Here is a 21,335-nt window from a genome sequence, read left to right as displayed (position 1 = left end):
ATAAACTTGCCCTTATTAGAGTATCCTCATTAACCAGTCTTTAATGGGTCTTTTAACTTTAAATTAACATTAAATTTAATATTAGTTTAATTTAAAAACCTCACTAATTATGTATATTATATATTTTATTTTGTCAACAGGTTTAATAGATTAGCTCAAAGGAAGTCAACTCAAAGAAAAAGTGTTTACAAAACTAACATAGCACGGTTTGGTACAAATTTTTAATGCCAATAAATTCGCTTTAGCATTTGCACTAGGAGAGATAAGATAAAAATAAAAAGTAGAGAACTCTTCCTTTTCACACTTGATCTCGTCCAAATAAATTGAGAAAATGATCAACAGGTCAATTAAAACCTAATGTGTACTCCACCACGATCTAGTGGTATCGTTGTAACACTTCAGGATCGAATCCACAGAGACCAAACAATTGCACTATAAAATTATGTAGATTAAATATAGCTAAGACAAAAGAGGAAGTTTGTGAATAATGTAATAAATCGGAAATGGAAAGTAAATAAGTTGCTTTAAATCAAAAAGGAAATATTGGGCGCAGGGAATCAGTTAGGGGACATGACCACGAAATTAGATGATAAATTGGGATAGCATTAAACACCGTTCTTGAACTCAAATCTCGAATGTAAAACTAACCTACTGTCGCAGCATTAGCTATCTATGCAAGGAATTGATAAAACTCTAAACCGTCGTTTGAATCTAAACAATCCTAGCAAGCAATAAGTTCAAGTTTGATTATGTTCACAAGGTGCCTCAACTTCAACTGTCGTTGGCTAAGGATCACCTTGCTCACCTATGTTCTTTTCAAGCAACTCAACAACACTTTTGGTGCCCCGATGAATTAAACCTAAGATCTTAATCTAGGTGATCAATCTAGCTTAAGCATTAAGAACAACTATAGATGAAGAACAATAAGATCAATCCCTAATCTAACAAATCTAGCATCAATAAATCATAGAAACCCTTCTGAAACCCTAAGCCCAACAGTAAAACTACTCAGACATGGAGAAGCATAAACAGCAAATCAATAATGAAGAAAACATAATTGAATTGCAAAAGAATAGAAAATAGGGTTTAGAAATCTTCTCCAAAGTATCAAGAAGGATTAGAGATCTTCTCCCTTTTGCTCTCAGTACAAAATAGTCTCAGAAAATAAAGCTTATGTCTCTGGAGGCCGTGCCTCTAACTTAAATATCAAAATAAAACCCTAAAAGTCGGTTTAAAACGAAAAAGGAAAACTTGCGTCGGGGACGGGAATGGTCGATCTGGAAAGGATCAGTCGATCCGGAACGTTTTTCTGCTCTCACTCCATCTGCTTACTAGCCCGATGGAGTATAGTAATAATATTGATCTCATATATAAACGACGATACTGTATTTCCATCCATCAATAATACAAGAAATGGATTCATCAGTAAATATCATCAACGTGGAGCGAATCTCTCCCTCAAACTCAGACTCGTCCGAGTCACTCACTCTCCCACTCACTTTCTTCGACCTTATCTGGTTCAAAATGCATGCAGTCGAACGAGTCATCTTCTTTCGACTCACCGCAGCAACTCGCACTTTTTTCGACTCAGTCATCGTCCCCAACCTCAGAACCTCTCTCTCTTTATCCCTCTCTCATTATCTCCCCCTCGCCGGCCAACTCGTCTGGAAACAACTTGATCCCAAACCGAGCGTCGTCTACTCTCCAAACGATGCCGTTTCATTCACCGTCGCCGAGTCAAACGCCGATTTCTCCCGTTTAACTGGTAAAGAACCATTCTTCTCCACCGAGTTGCACCCGTTAGTCCCTAAGTTACAAATCTCCGACGACTCGGCCTCGGTCATGTCGTTTCAAGTCACGCTGTTTCCAAACCAAGGGTTTTGCATCGGCGTAGCAGCACACCATGCCGTTTTAGATGGGAAAACGACAACCAGTTTTCTCAAATCTTGGGCGCACGTATGTAAACATCAAGATTCTTCTCTACCTCACGATCTGATTCCGTTTTACGATCGCACGGTCATAAAAAGTCCACCAAGTAGCGATATAATGATTTTGAACTCATGGCACAGTTTAGTCAAAATGTTCACCGGTAAAGAACCAGAAAACTTCAAGAGTTTACAGCTTCGTCCGTCACCGGTGATTAGTCCTGACACAGTTCGGTACACTCTTGAACTCACTCCCGTAGATATCCAAACGCTTCGGGAGAGGCTCAAGAGAGAGTCATCATCCTCCTCTTCCTCGTCAAAGCAGCTTCGTTTGTCTGACGTTTGTGATAATATATTCATATGCGTTAACTTGCGTGATTAGAGCTCGAGGTGGAGATCCCAATAGACCTGTCGGGTGTGTGTTTGCTGCGGATTGTCGAAATATAGTCACTCCACCGATCCCATCGAGTTATTTTGGTAATTGCGCCATTGGTATCGGTAGAATTCCATTAACTGCAGATACGTTTATGGGTGAAGAAGGGTTTTTGGCTTCTACAAGGTTGGTGAGCGACTTGGTTGAGGGATTGGACGAGGGTGTGGTGTGGAAGATCCCAGATTTTGTAGAGTTATCTAGAAGTCTTCCAAAAGAAGCACAGTTTCTATCTGTTTCGGGTTCGACCCAGTTTGGAGTATACGGGTTGGATTTCGGGTGGGGAAAACCAGAGAAAGTGGTGGGTGTGTTGATTGATCAAGGCGAAGCGATTTCCTTGGCGGAGAATAGAGATGGAAATGGCGGTGTGGAGGTTGGCTTCTCTCTCAAGAAACATGAAATGGATGCTCTCATTGATTTGCTCCATAACGGACTAAAAGTTTGACCACTCCTTTCCTCAAAATAAAATTCTCAAAGCATCTCCAGTGGTATAATTTTATTATAAATTTCACATTATTTCAAAAAAAGAACTTCATTAAGAGATTTTTCAAGAAATGACTTCTTCAATGGTAAAGCCTTAGAGCTTGTTTATCGGTAAGTTCTTAGAGGAGTTTTAAGGGTTTTGAATCAAAAAAAATAAATCAGAAGTAAAAAAAAATTTAAAAGAGCCCCTTATATATTATACCGGATTGTGTTATAAGAGACGATACGTGTCGTGTTTCTGTTGGTCGGACATAATAATACAAAAGAAAAAAAATTTCTTTTCCTCTCTCTCTCTTTCTCTCGCGATGCGCTGAAACGACAAAGGAATTTGGAATCAGAAAGAAGGGTTTGGAATTGATTGATCTGGAATCAGATGAAGGGTTTGGATTCATGATTAGCGTTCTTTGATTTTGGATCGAAAATTAGGATTAGGTGATGTTTGTTAGAAAATTAGCTAACAGAGCAAGCCTCAAGAAAATAACAGCTCCGATTCGTTTTCTTTTAAGTGTTTGTGTGATTCAACGAGTTTTTTTCGCTTTGATTGAGCAGGTGGCTCGTGCTTCGGCTTTTGGCTTGGGTCTCGTCTACGGGAACATAAAGCTCAAGGTCTTGAAGGTGAAAATTTTCTATCTTCACTTTTGTTGTGTCATCTATTTCTGATTAGATTGCTCTTTAACTGCTATGAATCTGCAATATTGTGTCTGTAGTTTGATCTCGAAAAGGTTATGATTGATTCTGATTCTTTTTGTTCGTCATCTGTTGATTGTGACATTTGAATTTGGTGACTTGATATTTCGAGTTTGGTGGCTACACATAACTCGAGCGAGTGAGCAAAGTTTTGTTTGTTGGCCTGATACGTTATTGTGTTCCCAATACTAGTTTCATGTAATTTTGTTTATCCTATTACTAGTTTCATCTAAATCTCTTTCTGTTTTTTTTTTCTTAATTCACAAACTATGTGTTCTGTTCTTTGTTAGAAAACGATTTGATCCAACTACTTTTTTCTTTTCTTTTTAATTCAGTTTTGGTTTGGCTCTGTTTGTTTGTGAATACAACACTTGTTTGGTTTCTTTTTGAACATTAGAATTGCATCTATAAGTTTGATTGTATAGTTTCTCTTTCATCTTGATCGAAGATGTTTTTTGGATGAACTATGAAATATGTGATTCAATTTGTTACTGAGTTTGTGTAGTTTTGGGGTTTGTTGGATTTTGATTGAGAAACCTTATTTTGGCCAATTGAATAATAGTAGTAACTTTAGAACAGGTTGATGTTCTCTGGCTACAAGATCTTTGTTCTTGAAACTAGAACTGGTTTCAGGATTGTAGTGAAATAGTATGGTTTGTAATCGATTGTGGGTGATTTTGTTCTGTATATGTGTCTCAACTCAATTCTACTGCTTCTTCCTGCCATAACCAAACATATGTTTCGTAAATTTCAGCAATGTACCGTGGAACTGTAAAAAAGGTATCACTGCAAGGTATTAAACTGGTAAGTTCAGCAAAACTAGTGTTGTGATTATTTTTTGGAATGGGACAGAGATTGCCTCATATAACTTTTAAATCTGTTATTTTGAAAAATACTAACAAGTATAAAAAGAGATGAAAATTGTGTTCTTTCTTACTCACAGGATGTGTCCTCGACTTGTTTGATGATGTCGTTTTGATGAATTTTGCAGGTATTGGTGGATTTCCAATAAAATCCGAAAGCTGCACATGAATGAATTATAGAAACTCAGAGAAGCAATAAATTGATTCAACATCCGAGAGCAACAACAAGCTTGTACTCAGCACCAACAAGCCAAGAGCAACTTCAACTTCAATCCTCATGTCATGGTTCGTGCTTGTACTCGGTTCGTGGTTCAAGCATGTACTCAGGTTTTTTTTTTCTTTCAACTTTAGTGCTCATGTCATGATTCTTTTTCATGTTTTGCTTGTAAAACAATATTTTCAAATATAAGATACCCAAAGTTAGAACCTACCATTGGAAGAGAAAAATTTAACTAAGAGATCATGGGTTCTTATATTCAAAACAATACACAATTAATTCATAAAAAAATCAAACAGTGCTTAAGAGACTCCAATTATAAACCTACCGATAAACTTGCCCTTATTAGAGTATCCTCATTAACCAGTCTTTAATGGGTCTTTTAACTTTAAATTAACATTAAATTTAATATTAGTTTAATTTAAAAACCTCACTAATTATGTATATTATATATTTTATTTTGTCAACAGGTTTAATAGATTAGCTCAAAGGAAGTCAACTCAAAGAAAAAGTGTTTACAAAACTAACATAGCACGGTTTGGTACAAATTTTTAATGCCAATAAATTCGCTTTAGCATTTGCACTAGGAGAGATAAGATAAAAATAAAAAGTAGAGAACTCTTCCTTTTCACACTTGATCTCGTCCAAATAAATTGAGAAAATGATCAACAGGTCAATTAAAACCTAATGTGTACTCCACCACGATCTAGTGGTATCGTTGTAACACTTCAGGATCGAATCCACAGAGACCAAACAATTGCACTATAAAATTATGTAGATTAAATATAGCTAAGACAAAAGAGGAAGTTTGTGAATAATGTAATAAATCGGAAATGGAAAGTAAATAAGTTGCTTTAAATCAAAAAGGAAATATTGGGCGCAGGGAATCAGTTAGGGGACATGACCACGAAATTAGATGATAAATTGGGATAGCATTAAACACCGTTCTTGAACTCAAATCTCGAATGTAAAACTAACCTACTGTCGCAGCATTAGCTATCTATGCAAGGAATTGATAAAACTCTAAACCGTCGTTTGAATCTAAACAATCCTAGCAAGCAATAAGTTCAAGTTTGATTATGTTCACAAGGTGCCTCAACTTCAACTGTCGTTGGCTAAGGATCACCTTGCTCACCTATGTTCTTTTCAAGCAACTCAACAACACTTTTGGTGCCCCGATGAATTAAACCTAAGATCTTAATCTAGGTGATCAATCTAGCTTAAGCATTAAGAACAACTATAGATGAAGAACAATAAGATCAATCCCTAATCTAACAAATCTAGCATCAATAAATCATAGAAACCCTTCTGAAACCCTAAACCCAACAGTAAAACTACTCAGACATGGAGAAGCATAAACAGCAAATCAATAATGAAGAAAACATAATTGAATTGCAAAAGAATAGAAAATAGGGTTTAGAAATCTTCTCCAAAGTATCAAGAAGGATTAGAGATCTTCTCCCTTTTGCTCTCAGTACAAAATAGTCTCAGAAAATAAAGCTTATGTCTCTGGAGGCCGTGCCTCTAACTTAAATATCAAAATAAAACCCTAAAAGTCGGTTTAAAACGAAAAAGGAAAACTTGCGTCGGGGACGGGAATGGTCGATCTGGAAAGGATCAGTCGATCCGGAACGTTTTTCTGCTCTCACTCCATCTGCTTACTAGCCCGATGGAGTATAGTAATAATATTGATCTCATATATAAACGACGATACTGTATTTCCATCCATCAATAATACAAGAAATGGATTCATCAGTAAATATCATCAACGTGGAGCGAATCTCTCCCTCAAACTCAGACTCGTCCGAGTCACTCACTCTCCCACTCACTTTCTTCGACCTTATCTGGTTCAAAATGCATGCAGTCGAACGAGTCATCTTCTTTCGACTCACCGCAGCAACTCGCACTTTTTTCGACTCAGTCATCGTCCCCAACCTCAGAACCTCTCTCTCTTTATCCCTCTCTCATTATCTCCCCCTCGCCGGCCAACTCGTCTGGAAACAACTTGATCCCAAACCGAGCGTCGTCTACTCTCCAAACGATGCCGTTTCATTCACCGTCGCCGAGTCAAACGCCGATTTCTCCCGTTTAACTGGTAAAGAACCATTCTTCTCCACCGAGTTGCACCCGTTAGTCCCTAAGTTACAAATCTCCGACGACTCGGCCTCGGTCATGTCGTTTCAAGTCACGCTGTTTCCAAACCAAGGGTTTTGCATCGGCGTAGCAGCACACCATGCCGTTTTAGATGGGAAAACGACAACCAGTTTTCTCAAATCTTGGGCGCACGTATGTAAACATCAAGATTCTTCTCTACCTCACGATCTGATTCCGTTTTACGATCGCACGGTCATAAAAAGTCCACCAAGTAGCGATATAATGATTTTGAACTCATGGCACAGTTTAGTCAAAATGTTCACCGGTAAAGAACCAGAAAACTTCAAGAGTTTACAGCTTCGTCCGTCACCGGTGATTAGTCCTGACACAGTTCGGTACACTCTTGAACTCACTCCCGTAGATATCCAAACGCTTCGGGAGAGGCTCAAGAGAGAGTCATCATCCTCCTCTTCCTCGTCAAAGCAGCTTCGTTTGTCTGACGTTTGTGATAATATATTCATATGCGTTAACTTGCGTGATTAGAGCTCGAGGTGGAGATCCCAATAGACCTGTCGGGTGTGTGTTTGCTGCGGATTGTCGAAATATAGTCACTCCACCGATCCCATCGAGTTATTTTGGTAATTGCGCCATTGGTATCGGTAGAATTCCATTAACTGCAGATACGTTTATGGGTGAAGAAGGGTTTTTGGCTTCTACAAGGTTGGTGAGCGACTTGGTTGAGGGATTGGACGAGGGTGTGGTGTGGAAGATCCCAGATTTTGTAGAGTTATCTAGAAGTCTTCCAAAAGAAGCACAGTTTCTATCTGTTTCGGGTTCGACCCAGTTTGGAGTATACGGGTTGGATTTCGGGTGGGGAAAACCAGAGAAAGTGGTGGGTGTGTTGATTGATCAAGGCGAAGCGATTTCCTTGGCGGAGAATAGAGATGGAAATGGCGGTGTGGAGGTTGGCTTCTCTCTCAAGAAACATGAAATGGATGCTCTCATTGATTTGCTCCATAACGGACTAAAAGTTTGACCACTCCTTTCCTCAAAATAAAATTCTCAAAGCATCTCCAGTGGTATAATTTTATTATAAATTTCACATTATTTCAAAAAAAGAACTTCATTAAGAGATTTTTCAAGAAATGACTTCTTCAATGGTAAAGCCTTAGAGCTTGTTTATCGGTAAGTTCTTAGAGGAGTTTTAAGGGTTTTGAATCAAAAAAAATAAATCAGAAGTAAAAAAAAATTTAAAAGAGCCCCTTATATATTATACCGGATTGTGTTATAAGAGACGATACGTGTCGTGTTTCTGTTGGTCGGACATAATAATACAAAAGAAAAAAAATTTCTTTTCCTCTCTCTCTCTTTCTCTCGCGATGCGCTGAAACGACAAAGGAATTTGGAATCAGAAAGAAGGGTTTGGAATTGATTGATCTGGAATCAGATGAAGGGTTTGGATTCATGATTAGCGTTCTTTGATTTTGGATCGAAAATTAGGATTAGGTGACGTTTGTTAGAAAATTAGCTAACAGAGCAAGCCTCAAGAAAATAACAGCTCCGATTCGTTTTCTTTTAAGTGTTTGTGTGATTCAACGAGTTTTTTTCGCTTTGATTGAGCAGGTGGCTCGTGCTTCGGCTTTTGGCTTGGGTCTCGTCTACGGGAACATAAAGCTCAAGGTCTTGAAGGTGAAAATTTTCTATCTTCACTTTTGTTGTGTCATCTATTTCTGATTAGATTGCTCTTTAACTGCTATGAATCTGCAATATTGTGTCTGTAGTTTGATCTCGAAAAGGTTATGATTGATTCTGATTCTTTTTGTTCGTCATCTGTTGATTGTGACATTTGAATTTGGTGACTTGATATTTCGAGTTTGGTGGCTACACATAACTCGAGCGAGTGAGCAAAGTTTTGTTTGTTGGCCTGATACGTTATTGTGTTCCCAATACTAGTTTCATGTAATTTTGTTTATCCTATTACTAGTTTCATCTAAATCTCTTTCTGTTTTTTTTTTCTTAATTCACAAACTATGTGTTCTGTTCTTTGTTAGAAAACGATTTGATCCAACTACTTTTTTCTTTTCTTTTTAATTCAGTTTTGGTTTGGCTCTGTTTGTTTGTGAATACAACACTTGTTTGGTTTCTTTTTGAACATTAGAATTGCATCTATAAGTTTGATTGTATAGTTTCTCTTTCATCTTGATCGAAGATGTTTTTTGGATGAACTATGAAATATGTGATTCAATTTGTTACTGAGTTTGTGTAGTTTTGGGGTTTGTTGGATTTTGATTGAGAAACCTTATTTTGGCCAATTGAATAATAGTAGTAACTTTAGAACAGGTTGATGTTCTCTGGCTACAAGATCTTTGTTCTTGAAACTAGAACTGGTTTCAGGATTGTAGTGAAATAGTATGGTTTGTAATCGATTGTGGGTGATTTTGTTCTGTATATGTGTCTCAACTCAATTCTACTGCTTCTTCCTGCCATAACCAAACATATGTTTCGTAAATTTCAGCAATGTACCGTGGAACTGTAAAAAAGGTATCACTGCAAGGTATTAAACTGGTAAGTTCAGCAAAACTAGTGTTGTGATTATTTTTTGGAATGGGACAGAGATTGCCTCATATAACTTTTAAATCTGTTATTTTGAAAAATACTAACAAGTATAAAAAGAGATGAAAATTGTGTTCTTTCTTACTCACAGGATGTGTCCTCGACTTGTTTGATGATGTCGTTTTGATGAATTTTGCAGGTATTGGTGGATTTCCAATAAAATCCGAAAGCTGCACATGAATGAATTATAGAAACTCAGAGAAGCAATAAATTGATTCAACATCCGAGAGCAACAACAAGCTTGTACTCAGCACCAACAAGCCAAGAGCAACTTCAACTTCAATCCTCATGTCATGGTTCGTGCTTGTACTCGGTTCGTGGTTCAAGCATGTACTCAGGTTTTTTTTTTCTTTCAACTTTAGTGCTCATGTCATGATTCTTTTTCATGTTTTGCTTGTAAAACAATATTTTCAAATATAAGATACCCAAAGTTAGAACCTACCATTGGAAGAGAAAAATTTAACTAAGAGATCATGGGTTCTTATATTCAAAACAATACACAATTAATTCATAAAAAAATCAAACAGTGCTTAAGAGACTCCAATTATAAACCTACCGATAAACTTGCCCTTATTAGAGTATCCTCATTAACCAGTCTTTAATGGGTCTTTTAACTTTAAATTAACATTAAATTTAATATTAGTTTAATTTAAAAACCTCACTAATTATGTATATTATATATTTTATTTTGTCAACAGGTTTAATAGATTAGCTCAAAGGAAGTCAACTCAAAGAAAAAGTGTTTACAAAACTAACATAGCACGGTTTGGTACAAATTTTTAATGCCAATAAATTCGCTTTAGCATTTGCACTAGGAGAGATAAGATAAAAATAAAAAGTAGAGAACTCTTCCTTTTCACACTTGATCTCGTCCAAATAAATTGAGAAAATGATCAACAGGTCAATTAAAACCTAATGTGTACTCCACCACGATCTAGTGGTATCGTTGTAACACTTCAGGATCGAATCCACAGAGACCAAACAATTGCACTATAAAATTATGTAGATTAAATATAGCTAAGACAAAAGAGGAAGTTTGTGAATAATGTAATAAATCGGAAATGGAAAGTAAATAAGTTGCTTTAAATCAAAAAGGAAATATTGGGCGCAGGGAATCAGTTAGGGGACATGACCACGAAATTAGATGATAAATTGGGATAGCATTAAACACCGTTCTTGAACTCAAATCTCGAATGTAAAACTAACCTACTGTCGCAGCATTAGCTATCTATGCAAGGAATTGATAAAACTCTAAACCGTCGTTTGAATCTAAACAATCCTAGCAAGCAATAAGTTCAAGTTTGATTATGTTCACAAGGTGCCTCAACTTCAACTGTCGTTGGCTAAGGATCACCTTGCTCACCTATGTTCTTTTCAAGCAACTCAACAACACTTTTGGTGCCCCGATGAATTAAACCTAAGATCTTAATCTAGGTGATCAATCTAGCTTAAGCATTAAGAACAACTATAGATGAAGAACAATAAGATCAATCCCTAATCTAACAAATCTAGCATCAATAAATCATAGAAACCCTTCTGAAACCCTAAACCCAACAGTAAAACTACTCAGACATGGAGAAGCATAAACAGCAAATCAATAATGAAGAAAACATAATTGAATTGCAAAAGAATAGAAAATAGGGTTTAGAAATCTTCTCCAAAGTATCAAGAAGGATTAGAGATCTTCTCCCTTTTGCTCTCAGTACAAAATAGTCTCAGAAAATAAAGCTTATGTCTCTGGAGGCCGTGCCTCTAACTTAAATATCAAAATAAAACCCTAAAAGTCGGTTTAAAACGAAAAAGGAAAACTTGCGTCGGGGACGGGAATGGTCGATCTGGAAAGGATCAGTCGATCCGGAACGTTTTTCTGCTCTCACTCCATCTGCTTACTAGCCCGATGGAGTATAGTAATAATATTGATCTCATATATAAACGACGATACTGTATTTCCATCCATCAATAATACAAGAAATGGATTCATCAGTAAATATCATCAACGTGGAGCGAATCTCTCCCTCAAACTCAGACTCGTCCGAGTCACTCACTCTCCCACTCACTTTCTTCGACCTTATCTGGTTCAAAATGCATGCAGTCGAACGAGTCATCTTCTTTCGACTCACCGCAGCAACTCGCACTTTTTTCGACTCAGTCATCGTCCCCAACCTCAGAACCTCTCTCTCTTTATCCCTCTCTCATTATCTCCCCCTCGCCGGCCAACTCGTCTGGAAACAACTTGATCCCAAACCGAGCGTCGTCTACTCTCCAAACGATGCCGTTTCATTCACCGTCGCCGAGTCAAACGCCGATTTCTCCCGTTTAACTGGTAAAGAACCATTCTTCTCCACCGAGTTGCACCCGTTAGTCCCTAAGTTACAAATCTCCGACGACTCGGCCTCGGTCATGTCGTTTCAAGTCACGCTGTTTCCAAACCAAGGGTTTTGCATCGGCGTAGCAGCACACCATGCCGTTTTAGATGGGAAAACGACAACCAGTTTTCTCAAATCTTGGGCGCACGTATGTAAACATCAAGATTCTTCTCTACCTCACGATCTGATTCCGTTTTACGATCGCACGGTCATAAAAAGTCCACCAAGTAGCGATATAATGATTTTGAACTCATGGCACAGTTTAGTCAAAATGTTCACCGGTAAAGAACCAGAAAACTTCAAGAGTTTACAGCTTCGTCCGTCACCGGTGATTAGTCCTGACACAGTTCGGTACACTCTTGAACTCACTCCCGTAGATATCCAAACGCTTCGGGAGAGGCTCAAGAGAGAGTCATCATCCTCCTCTTCCTCGTCAAAGCAGCTTCGTTTGTCTGACGTTTGTGATAATATATTCATATGCGTTAACTTGCGTGATTAGAGCTCGAGGTGGAGATCCCAATAGACCTGTCGGGTGTGTGTTTGCTGCGGATTGTCGAAATATAGTCACTCCACCGATCCCATCGAGTTATTTTGGTAATTGCGCCATTGGTATCGGTAGAATTCCATTAACTGCAGATACGTTTATGGGTGAAGAAGGGTTTTTGGCTTCTACAAGGTTGGTGAGCGACTTGGTTGAGGGATTGGACGAGGGTGTGGTGTGGAAGATCCCAGATTTTGTAGAGTTATCTAGAAGTCTTCCAAAAGAAGCACAGTTTCTATCTGTTTCGGGTTCGACCCAGTTTGGAGTATACGGGTTGGATTTCGGGTGGGGAAAACCAGAGAAAGTGGTGGGTGTGTCGATTGATCAAGGCGAAGCGATTTCCTTGGCGGAGAGTAGAGATGGAAATGGCGGTGTGGAGGTTGGCTTCTCTCTCAAGAAACATGAAATGGATGCTCTCATTGATTTGCTCCATAACGGACTAAAAGTTTGACCACTCCTTTCCTCAAAATAAAATTCTCAAAGCATCTCCAGTGGTATAATTTTATTATAAATTTCACATTATTTCAAAAAAAGAACTTCATTGTGAGATTTTTCAAGAAATGACTTCTTCAATGGTAAAGCCTTATTAGAGTATCCTCATTAGGCATCCTTAATGGGAGAACTTTTTTTCATGTTCTTAGATTAAATATATAGTGTAAATAATCTAAGATCAGTTGTTAAGATCATAGGTAAAAAAAATGGGGGAACTAATTATAGTGTTCTTAAAATAAATATAAAGTGAAATAATGTAAGATCAGTAGTTTAGATCTTTTGTTAAAAAGCTAGTTATTGGGAGAACATGTTTAAGATCATAAGATTTAATAATATAATATTCATAAACATTTTACAAATTATAAAAACTTATAAAATAACATTTAAATTGCTTACTTATAAACTTGAAAATAAAATGAAAGAAAAAACAAATATTCCTTATAAAATGAAAGAAATTGCCTCGTTGTGTAAGTCGGATTATCACTAAAATAATCGTTCCACAAACGTTCGTGGCCTTCTTCCCATTGTCTATCGATATAAATACGTGTATTCTTTTCCTCCGGAATTTCCTCTTCAGCAGCTTCAAATTGATTATTAAATTGTTCTTGAAAAATTGGTTCATACTATCATTATTTGGATCATAATGATAGTGAAAATTATTGGAAGAAGATGCCATAGAAATGAAGAAGAGTAAGGAATATTTGTTTTGTGTGAGTAGCAAATATTAGATTTTGGTTGAGAAAGAAATATTAGATTGTGGGGAGAGAAGGAAATTTATGATTTTGGTGAGAAAGAAATATTTTTGTGTGAGTAGGAAATTTATGATTTTGGTGAGAGAAGGACACCGAGAATTTTGGTGGGAGTGATCAAAGATTAATGAGTTCATATATATAGAGTGATCTAAAAGCATAGAATTCAACTAAAATCCAAAGATTGCAAAGAATATAAACATCACAAACTTCACGGGTTCACAACACCGAGTACATAGCAAACATCACGGGTTTACAACACCGACAACATAGCTAACAATCACGGGTTCATCAACCGACAACATAGCTAACAATCACGGGTTCATACATACCAAGACAACAACCGAAAAAGACAACAACAAAAAAAGACAACAACAAAAAAACATCAAGGAAAAACTTTTACTTCAGCTGCATCACTCGGTCTTTGATCAAGATCACTTGATGGTTGAGCTGCATCAATAGGTCCTTGAGATGGATGACTTGGTCGTTGAGCTGGATCACTTGGTCCTTGAGCTGGTTCAGTTGTGTCTCATTAGCAGGTAGTGGTTGAGTTGCACGGCTCGACAGACTTGTCAATCCAGTCGCAGGAGCTGGTTCCGGAGGATAGTAACATGTCTCAGCCTCCTCTTCTGACTCTGAACTATAGTCTAAAGGGCTGTTTATACCGTAGTCGTATTCACGGTCCATGACTTCTTCAACCTAAAACATATACACCGAGAAACATTAACAGATAAACATATTCGAGGATCATAAAAAACATAGACACCGAGATGCATATAAATCAAGAACATATTCGTTAAAAAACATAGACACCGAGATGCATATATAACCATAGACATTCATGAAAAACATAGACATTCATTAAAAGCATAGACATTCATTACAAAAACATAGACCAAACATAGAGTTACACACTTAACATCCGAAACACAACTCTAATCAATGCACCAACCCTAAACACTTAACAAACCACAACACAACTACACTTAACATCCGAAACACAACTCTAATCAATGCACCAACCTTGTGACTTACCTTTTTAGTTTCGACCAAATGCAGGTTTGTTGATAGTCCTTGACTTAATTTGCTCTGCTTGATCTCGCCTAAAAGCCTCAGAAACAAAGCAACAAAACAAATAAAGTTAATCAGTGTAAGGTCGATTTCATAAACAACATATAACACTCAGAATTTTGTCATAAGAAAGAGCTCACTAAAATCCATGATTGATTAATTAAAACCGTTAATTGACAGATAATCTAAACCCTATACCATGTTACGAAACCCAAATCTAATTCAATTTTGCCCTAAATCGATGAAACATCTGACAAACAATGATTGAAAGGGGAAACGACGGGACTACCTCTATATCGCCGGAGATGATCTATGCCAGACAAAGGAGACGACTAGACAATGGGTCGGCTAGAAGATTTCGACTAAACCATCAAATCGCCGGAGATATCAGTCGACATAATATGAGAAGTTAGCAAAGATCGGTTCCTCGGAAAACCTTAGCAAAGATCGATTTCACCATGCAATAGCTCTCGATTTGGGTGGTTTAGACGGAAGATTTTGGTGTTTCTACGGCGAGGATGAAGGAAAGGAAGCTGTCGCCGTTTTCTCTCTTTCGTCGCAAACCCTAGTCTCGATTTGAAAGAGATACATAAATGAAATAATTTTGGGTCTTCCGCAAAAAAACGCAGCGTATCACGTGGTGACACGTTCATGAGAACTGGGCTTCAAACTGATCTACATGTAGACCCAAAAAATCGATCTAAGTCCACTATTCATTATTTTTATGTTTTAAACGGGCTTGGAACACCCCAACTGATCCCCCGTTAATGATGGCCTTAACCAGTCTTTAATGGGTCTTTTAACTTTAAATTAACATTAAATTTAATATTAGTTTAATTTAAAAACCTCACTATTTATGTATATTATATATTTTATTTTGTCAACAGGTTTAATAGATTAGCTCAAAGGAAGTCAACTTAAAGAAAAAGTGTTTACAAAACTAACATAGCACGGTTTGGTACAAAATTTTTATGCCAATAAATTCGCTTTAGCATTTGCACTAGGAGAGATAAGATAAAAATAAAAAGTAGAGAACTCTTCCTTTTCACACTTGATCTCGTCCAAATAAATTGAGAAGACCAGCCATTCGGAAGGAGAAAACACCTCTTCACCAGGTATGAGTAGTTGGTGAGTAAAACTACGTCTCCATTGCCCGCACGAATCATATACTTCATCGTCCAAACTAAAAGCTTCAACCTCTGCATGTAACATAGATAAATTACATCGAAGGTTCGCTGCTCCATAGTAGGTGGGTCACTAACTATGTATATTAGTTTTCTCCTTCTATTGGTGAACCTTAAATATGAGTGGCTTAAGAATTAAAAGTTAATTATTTATAGAAAATGTCTTTTTTTTAATATAATTTATAATGTAACAAATGTTGGTTCACTACAAGAAAACACGACTATTGCGAGGAACACTTGCGATGCCCTGTTTGGTAACGACTGTTACTTGTGGCTGTAGCTGCTTTGACTGTAAAACTTTGACTGTAGAGACTTTTGCTGTAGAAACTTTAACTGTTAAAACTTTAATATTGACTGTTATTTATCTTGTATGTTTTTCATAAATAAAATAAATTTATGTGGCAACATAATAAATTTTATCAAAATTAAAAATTTAGAAAAATACAAAAACTCATTAAAAATGAATATATAAATAGTTTAACAAATAAAAAATATAAAGATATGGCATGACTGATTATGGGTTATAATGGTTGTTGATGCAAAAATAATTAAGAAAAATAGATCTCAAAGTAACAGAAATAAAAAAAATATTTTAATGAATCAAAATGTATTTGTGATAAATTATACGTAGATTGAATGTTCAATCACCATGGAAAATAAGAAAGAGAAAAATAGCTACAATTTTATTATTATTTTTTTTTACAGCCAAAAAAGTTTCACATTTGTGACTTTAAAAATATGTACGTACAAACTATAAAAGTTGAAAGGTAGACTTTAAAGACTGTTAAAAATAATAAAGCAATAAAAGCATGATTGGTAAAATTTTGGCTTTTAAGACTTTAAATTAATTTTAAAACTTTTAAAGTCTCTCCCAATCAGAGCCTACATCTCTCGCAACTTTGCAATGAATTTGCGAGACTTCTAAAATAACCGAAAAACACCTAGCATATTCCTCGCAAAATTGCGAGGGAAGGCGTCCTCACAAATCCGCTGCACATTTGCAAGGTATTAACGACAAATTCGCAGGGAAGGTAAATATCTCGCAAATCTATTGCAAATTTGCGACGATTTTGCAAAGAAAAACTTCATAGCAAATTTGCCATGAATATCTATTTCTTTTAATAAATACTTAAAAAATTTAATAGAATTATTCTGAAATACATTTGAGTGTTCATAAGGTTAATCAGACTCTTTGAATTAATTTTTTGAATTTCACATATCCGTTGGATCCATCTAAAATGTCTTATACTTCTCTATGAAGTGCATCAACACGTTTAGTTTCAATGATAATATTAATATGGTTAATGATTAAAAAATTGAATCTAAGACTTATAGTCGAAGATAGGGCAGTGCAACACAAATAGTTGCAAATGTATTTGTCTCATTGTAATGAACATATACAAGATATTGATCATATTCATAGAGAAGTAGTAGATGATATCTAATTATCAGAGGAAGATGCAAAATCAGACAACTTTGCAGAGTACGACTATAGAGAAGATGATGAGACCATTGAACATTATAATATATTTGAAAATTGATTTAACTAATATTTTAATATTATTTTGATGGTTTTTCTAAAATAGATATCTATGATTTGCGATAGAATTGCCAGATCAATCGCAAATGTCTCTGAATTTCCTCACAATATTCACAAACCATAGCAGTTTCCTCACAAATATTGACACACATGATAACTTTGAACCCTAAACCCTAAATAATTTGTGAGAGATTTGCTACGATCCCTCGCAATTCTCTTGCAAAACTTCTGAAAAATTGAAAGTTTTTGAATTTTAATTTATGCGCTAAAATTTTAAACAATGGGGGGGGGGGGAGTTAAATTTTTAAAAAATGAAACTGTATATTTTGCATTTTTTCTAGGCTTTTGCGAGGGACCCTAACAAACATTGTGAGGGATTTGCGACACTGATATTTTTCTATATAAACATAAAACCTAGTTTGAGCATAACTCAAACCACTCACACTCCGCAGCCACTCAACGACGAACCCTTGCAACGATGTCTGAGTAATTCTCTTGTTAGGTTTAAGGATTCTCATAGGATTTTTATGGTCTATTAGATTTGTTGATTTCTTGGGATTCTTATTTTTCTGTGATTTTCATCTTTGGTTGTTTTTCATATTAATTCTTGATTAATCACTTAAAATTAATAACTTAATAAAATAAATTGATATGAGAAAATAATTGATTTTCTTCATAAAACCTTTGATTAGCAATATTACTTTTTGCAAAGTGATTTGAATTAGTGATTTTGCGAACAAATCTAAACTTGTTTTTAAAGCTGGTTTTGTAAATTGGATTTTGCAAAGAGATTTGGATTTTTCGGGTTTTAAACTTCGATAATATTTGCAGTGAGAATCCAAATATAGAAAATAACTAAGTTTAAAACCCAAAAATCCAAATTCTTTGCAATTCAAGTTAAAAACACTTCTTCAAAATTAATAAAATTTCTACAAAAGGATTAAAATCACAAAATCGATCCAAACTCAAACACTTCTTCAAGTTTTCGATTATTTTTTATATTTTTCAACAAAAGAAATTTGAAATACTTACTCTTAAACTGTTGTACTCTGTAAACATATAATCCAAACCATAAGATATCACTTGTAAAAAAAAAAAAAAAACAGAATCGTAAGAAGAATGTTTATTGATCTTACCAGGACATCGAGTTTTATAAAAAGTAGGGTAGACGCAGAAGAAGAGTAAACCAAAAAGTATTGAAAAACAATATCCTCCCAGGCACAACTATCGAGGACACTCCCCCAACCTCATCTTCCGACGCCGGTGAAGCTGTTGCTCGCCGGCGTCGGGATCAAACCGTTTCCTTTCCTACTCAGCTCTTCTCTGGCCCCTTTTGTTTGTTTTACTCCAAGTTTTTTCTTCAATTTTTCCCCTTTTTAAAACTTTATATAACCCTAATAAAAATCTCTCCCGATCCAAACCATGACCATCGAATGCTCCCACCGTGCTACCACTCACCGGAGAGTCTCTCTTTGCAAATCTCGGGAAGCCAGTCGACCCATCCCTCTCTACGGCAATCCATCGAGAATCTAGGGTTTTCCCCAGTGGACCTAGATCTCGTCGTCGAATTAAACCGAAGGCACCAGTTGTTCCCACCGCTCTGTCACTCACCAGAGATGCTTCCTTCTCTCTTTTTTTTCCCGGGCAACTGTCACAGTCTCTGTTCATCTTGTCAATCGGTTCAAAATCTAGGATTTTCCCCAATGGACCTAGATCTCTGCCGCGGCCACCAACTACCCCCGCCGAGCTCTCATTCACCAGAGAACATCCCTGCACCGCAGCCATCTCCGCTAAACTCGGGCGGCCGACAGAACCAACTCCCATGGTGCTTCTCTCTTGGGATCCTAGGGTTTTCCCTAGTGGACTTAGGGTCCAAGATAAGCCCATTAGCCCAAAAACGGTATGCACTAATATGCTCTTCTCGAGAAGGGGAAAGTAAAAAGTCGAGACTCTCTGTATCACCCCTCATGTCGTACCAGTGTCAAGCTATGTCTGTGTGCCCTCTACTCAATGGTCGAAGACTCCATTAGAGAAAGGTAATCACATTACTGCTCTGGCTGTTCATGAATTGTGATCGGAACCTGGCTTTAGTTGATTCTCAGGGACCGACTTTGGTTTTTAAAAGCATTCTCGTGTATGGTCTTTGCTCCTTGACTGTCTCTAGCAAAAGTGGTATGTTGTATCTTGAACGCCTTATGTTCATTAACGGCTACCAATCAAGCTGGTCATCTGATGATTTACAGCATCGTACCCCAACCTCCTCCCTCACATGGATTCAAGCTGCATCTCCTGATTTTCCTCAGAATTATCCAAACCCTATGCTTTGGATGTTAAAGCAATCCCTATCTGACTACAACAACATAGTCACCCGATTCCTTGCCGTGCTGTTACTGTGGATACTCTTCGTCCCGGTGAACACCAACACATTGAATCATCTCTCAACGTCACAGTGTCTAATGACGACCATGACAACTAATCCGTCCTTTGAAGCTTTTGAGGATGGACTCTCGATTTCCATGATCTCTCATGTGCCTTTAGGCTCCCAAGCCTTTGGTCTCATAGCTCTGTTGGATCCAAAATCGATGAACTCTTGTTTACTTCTTTTTGGCATTGGGGATTTCCGTATTATTGTAATGTCTCAAACTTTAGCAAGTTGCTCCTTCTCTGTACTGATACTAGTGTTTCATATTGAATGAATGAAGGCAATTGTTTGACAAAAAAAAAAAAGACGCAGAAGAAGAGTAAACAATAGCAATTTTCTTATCGATTGAAGAGTTTTATAAGAATGAAGAACGATCGTTATTAGCTAATCAGCCGACGTTTTAAATGGTTTGGAAAGAGCATTTAGTGGAGGAAAGAAACGTCAATCATAAAACCCTACATTTAATTTCCCTTCAAAATTATGTACATGTGATGTGGAAAGTTTTGTTTTTAATATACTTACTTATGTGGCAGAATTTTAGAAGATTATTTTTTGTCTGATGTGAATAGCCTGAGGAGTCTCAAACAATTCTTTTTATTAGTAAGTAATTATATTTAAGTTATGAAGGTATTTTTCACATTAAATTTATCTTATAGTTTTCCTTTCATATACTGACATTTTATGATTTTAGATGTAAACTTAGCAACAAATTGATGCAAGTTTATCGTTTACATTTGCTAACATTAAGTTTATTAATCCAAAATATTAATCTTTTATGTACAAATCAAAGAGGGCAGCGTAAAAAGAGCCAATTTGATACATAGTATATTTGAGTAGTTTTATCCTTTGTACGTAACAAACCTTTACGACCTGATTAGTATCCATGAAAAACGACATCATAAAGATCCGACTAATTTCAATTTGTTCTTTCTGAGCTATCCTTTTGTACCTAATATTTACTTTAGACAACATATGACACATCAACAACACTAGCACAAGCCACTATAATAACCTAGGTTTTTTTTTGTATTTGCCCTTGTGATCGATTTAAGTAATGCATGTTAGCAGACTTAATATCAAGTCACGCTTGACTTGATGTCTAAAAATTCATAGTCAATGAAAATTAATGTTTTAAGTGACATAGATTTAAAATTTTATGGTTTAAATAGTCTACATTTGAAAGTTTATGGTTTGACATTTGTTCAAATTAAAACTTTCTTTAAAATGACGCCGTTTTGTCACTAATGATGTGATTAACAGCATAGTAAAATCTGTTAGTTGTTCAGTTATCAAATTTAATGTCATGTATTTTTGATTTGGTCAACGAAACTTAATGTCTAATAGAACTAGTCACTACAGGAAATAAGAGTATTAATAGCATTAGAATATAGCGTTTTTAATAGTTTTGCTATAGTTGAGTTTTGAGAAAATTTGCATAGCGTTTCTAAAAAGACAAACGCTATTATAGGATTACCGCGAAAACATTTTGTAGTGGTGCCTAGTTTTTAGTTCTACAATAGCATAAATGATAATGAAAACATTATCTTAGAGGTAACCGGGAAAGTGAAATTTTCGTTGCCTCCAAAAAATTTATAAGTTACTACACAAAAAAAAAATAGAAAAAAAATTACAAGAGGAATATATCGATTAGGGTTACA

At 36.3% G+C, this 21,335-nt stretch overlaps 1 long non-coding RNA gene and 3 pseudogenes across 3 annotated transcripts; 3 read left to right on the top strand and 1 right to left on the bottom strand.

Annotated features, from left to right (window-relative positions):
* Positions 1-1,286: 1,286 nt before the first annotated feature.
* Positions 1,287-4,816, top strand: LOC147933432 (phenolic glucoside malonyltransferase 1 pseudogene; annotated as a pseudogene). Its single transcript, XR_015574918.1, has 3 exons — positions 1,287-3,453; positions 4,280-4,329; positions 4,517-4,816. The product of XR_015574918.1 is annotated as a phenolic glucoside malonyltransferase 1 pseudogene (transcript).
* Positions 4,817-6,221: 1,405 nt separating this feature from the next.
* On the top strand, positions 6,222-7,885 carry LOC147933431 (phenolic glucoside malonyltransferase 1 pseudogene; annotated as a pseudogene).
* Positions 7,886-11,156: 3,271 nt separating this feature from the next.
* LOC147933430 (phenolic glucoside malonyltransferase 1 pseudogene) lies at positions 11,157-12,813 on the top strand (annotated as a pseudogene). Its single transcript, XR_015574919.1, has one exon. The product of XR_015574919.1 is annotated as a phenolic glucoside malonyltransferase 1 pseudogene (transcript).
* A 1,677-nt stretch (positions 12,814-14,490) lies between these two features.
* LOC147933429 (uncharacterized) lies at positions 14,491-15,183 on the bottom strand. Its single transcript, XR_015574917.1, has 2 exons — positions 14,821-15,183; positions 14,491-14,563 (listed from the first exon to the last, which is right to left on the bottom strand). It is a non-coding gene; the product is annotated as an uncharacterized LOC147933429 (long non-coding RNA).
* Between the last annotated feature and the right edge of the window lie 6,152 nt (positions 15,184-21,335).

The sequence above is a fragment of the Camelina sativa genome, chromosome 12, assembly GCF_030686135.1.
Source record: "Camelina sativa cultivar CO46 ecotype springtype chromosome 12, ASM3068613v1".
Taxonomy (NCBI): Eukaryota; Viridiplantae; Streptophyta; class Magnoliopsida; order Brassicales; family Brassicaceae; genus Camelina; species Camelina sativa.
The sequence above is the reverse complement of the archived record's forward strand: the minus strand, read 5'-3'. Positions and strand labels throughout refer to the sequence as shown.